At 56.4% G+C, this 3,680-nt stretch overlaps 1 non-coding gene across 1 annotated transcript in view; it reads right to left on the reverse strand.

Moving 5' to 3' along the window:
- LOC126093552 (small subunit ribosomal RNA) overlaps positions 1–972 on the reverse strand; it is a 1,909-nt gene extending 937 nt beyond the window's left edge. Inside the window, exon 1 of the ribosomal RNA XR_007521689.1 lies at positions 1–972. This exon is cut by the window's left edge and continues 937 nt beyond it. This is a non-coding gene — a ribosomal RNA (small subunit ribosomal RNA).
- Between the last annotated feature and the right edge of the window lie 2,708 nt (positions 973–3,680).

A 3,680-nucleotide genomic window follows, 5' to 3' on the forward strand; every position in this document is an offset into this window, starting at 1 on the left:
GCCTGTCCCTATTAATCATTACCTCGGGTTCCGAAAACCAACAAAATAGAACCGAGGTCCTATTCCATTATTCCATGCACACAGTATTCAGGCGGGCTTGCCTGCTTTAAGCACTCTAATTTGTTCAAAGTAAACGTGCCGGCCCACCCAGACACTCAATAAAGAGCACCTTGGTAGGATTTCAACGGGGTCCGCCTCGGGACGCACGAACACGCACGAGGCGGTCGCACGCCTTCGGCTCGCCCCACCGGCAGGACGTCCCACGATACATGCCAGTTAAACACCGACGGGCGGTGAACCAACAGCGTGGGACACAAATCCAACTACGAGCTTTTTAACCGCAACAACTTTAATATACGCTATTGGAGCTGGAATTACCGCGGCTGCTGGCACCAGACTTGCCCTCCAATAGATACTCGTTAAAGGATTTAAAGTGTACTCATTCCGATTACGGGGCCTCGGATGAGTCCCGTATCGTTATTTTTCGTCACTACCTCCCCGTGCCGGGAGTGGGTAATTTGCGCGCCTGCTGCCTTCCTTGGATGTGGTAGCCGTTTCTCAGGCTCCCTCTCCGGAATCGAACCCTGATTCCCCGTTACCCGTTACAACCATGGTAGGCGCAGAACCTACCATCGACAGTTGATAAGGCAGACATTTGAAAGATGCGTCGCCGGTACGAGGACCGTGCGATCAGCCCAAAGTTATTCAGAGTCACCAAGGCAAACGGACCGGACGAGCCGACCGATTGGTTTTGATCTAATAAAAGCGTCCCTTCCATCTCTGGTCGGGACTCTGTTTGCATGTATTAGCTCTAGAATTACCACAGTTATCCAAGTAACGTGGGTACGATCTAAGGAACCATAACTGATTTAATGAGCCATTCGCGGTTTCACCTTAATGCGGCTTGTACTGAGACATGCATGGCTTAATCTTTGAGACAAGCATATGACTACTGGCAGGATCAACCAGGGAGCTGCGTCAACTAGAGCTGAGCAGCCGGCCGCCCGGGAGTGTGTCCCGGGGGCCCGCGCGAACACGCAAGCGTCCGCTCAATTATTCTGCAAACAGGAGGAGGCTGAGCTCCCCTGCACAATACACCTCGAAACCCTCTCAGGTCCCGGCGGCGCGCAGCGCCGTCCTAAGTACTTGGTCGGGTTCGAGAGAGGCGCAATCGCCCGGAGTTAGGCGAGTAGACGCTTTAGGTGCGACCACCCGTGCTCCCAACTGAGCTTGCCGCTGCCGACAGAGGCCCGGGAGCGTGCTGTCGTGGCATTGCCGGCGGGAGACAACACGCGCCACCTACGGTGACCGGCAGCTCCAACGCCAGCGCCACAGAAGGGAAAAGGCCCCACGTGGGTGCCGAAGCGAACTCTCCCAGCACAGCGCACGTGCCAACACGTCTGCACAACTGCGATACAAACCACCAGCGAGAACCGCTGGGGCGACCGAGCAGCAGACGGCGTCGCGGCGCCGAGTGCCGGGCGGCGGCGCATCCTCAACGCACACAGTCCTCAATCGGACCAGCACACTGCAGATGTCCACCGCGCTTCGCACCGGGCCGGCGAGGACCCACTTTGGCTGCACGGCGCCGCGCGCAGGGTGCCCCGGCGCGCAGCTGCGCCGCCTGCCGCGTCCGTCGGCCGGCGCGCCTGCCACTGGGCGCCCCCACCAGCCGGCTGTAGCGCGTGCGCCCACGCACCGCGCGGCCAGCACGCCGGGCGGCCCCCCCTCACCGGCCGGGGACAGTCCCACCCACCCACAGCCGCGTATCGCTTCACACCCAGATTCACATTCACGTTCGTTGGTATGGTGGGGACCGCTTCGTAGCTGTACCGATCGTTGCCCTCACAGATGTACCTCCAGCAAGGACAACCGCACCACAACGGGTTACCAGTTGTTCATTTGCGTAACGTCACCAGTAAACGTACACGTCCATCCCCGTTTGCAAAGTCAACTATTATTGCATGCCTGCCTGTCAGGTGTCAAGACACAATACGTCCGCTCACATCCACGCAACAAAATGTGCCCAACTAGAGGGCACGTGGAAGGTGCCCCCGTACGTATGCGATGTCCATTGCGCGACCAACTGTCAACCGGCCTCTGTAGCATGTCGCAGATGTGGAACGCGGGGCACCGTGCTATCACATTGTGTGAGAAGAGACTACTACGTCTGCATACACGCGCCACTACATGAACAGACGGCTCATGCTGATCGCCATCCACCGCGTCCATTACTCCCACACGTCTCTATGGCGTACCACACTGCAATGCAGCTGTTATGGCGAGATGACACGTAGCTGTGTGCACAACATCTGGACGGTATGGTTCACCGCAGTCTTTGTACGGTCACACATGTGCCAGAGTGTATCATTCAGTACATGAGGACCGCTGTGCAGTACAGTGTGTGGGTTAGGCGTACATCGGCGGACAGTGGACACAGGACAGAACACGACGTAGACTGAGTGCTTCGGCATGCACCTGACCGACCAGCTTGCGAAGGCAGGGGGAAGGGGGAAGGGTGGGGGGGGGGCGATGTACGTCCTGCTGGCGTCCACATTACAGTGTATAGCGTGAGCATGTAAAAAGGAAGCAACACTTGCGACGTGTTGAACATGAAACGATACACATGAGACCGGGGAGTGCGAGTCGCGAACTATTCTGAGCGGGTTGCGGTTGGACAACAATACATTAATGTAACGTGTCATATGCCAATTACAGAGCAGGGTAAGGCACAACCTGGGTCAGGTTAAGGCACAACCTGGGTCAGGTTAAGGCACAACCTGGGTCAGGTTAAGGCACAACCTGGGTCAGGTTAAGGCACAACCTGGGTCAGGTTAAGGCACAACCTGGGTCAGGTTAAGGCACAACCTGGGTCAGGTTAAGGCACAACCTGGGTCAGGTTAAGGCACAACCTGGGTCAGGTTAAGGCACAACCTGGGTCAGGTTAAGGCACAACCTGGGTCAGGTTAAGGCACAACCTGGGTCAGGTTCGGGCACAACCTGGGTCAGGTTCGGGCACAACCTGGGTCAGGTTCGGGCACAACCTGGGTCAGGTTCGGGCACAACCTGGGTCAGGTTCGGGCACAACCTGGGTCAGGTTCGGGCACAACCTGGGTCAGGTTCGGGCACAACCTGGGTCAGGTTCGGGCACAACCTGGGTCAGGTTCGGGCACAACCTGGGTCAGGTTCGGGCACAACCTGGGTCAGGTTCGGGCACAACCTGGGTCACGTTGGGGCACAACCTGGGTCACGTTGGGGCACGACGTGGGGTAGATTGCGGCACAACTTGGGGTAGATTGCGGCACAACTTGGGGTAGATTGCGGCACAACTTGGGGTAGATTGCGGCACAACTTGGGGTAGATTGCGGCACAACTTGGGGTAGATTGCGGCACAAATTGCATTACATTGCGGTACAAATTGCATTACATTGCGGTACAAATTGCATTACATTGCGGTACAAATTGCATTACATTGCGGTACAAATTGCATTACATTGCGGTACAAATTGCGGTACAAATTGCGTTACATTGCGGTGCATATTGAGTTACATTGCGGTGCATATTGAGTTAGGTAACGGTGCAAAATAGGTTAGGTTAAGGTGCGACATAGGTTAGGTTAAGGTGCAACATAGGTTAGGTTAGGGTGCAAGATGGGTTAGGTTAAGGTGACATAGGTTAGG

The sequence above is a fragment of the Schistocerca cancellata genome, chromosome 7 (assembly GCF_023864275.1).
Source record: "Schistocerca cancellata isolate TAMUIC-IGC-003103 chromosome 7, iqSchCanc2.1, whole genome shotgun sequence".
NCBI lineage: Eukaryota > Metazoa > Arthropoda > Insecta > Orthoptera > Acrididae > Schistocerca > Schistocerca cancellata.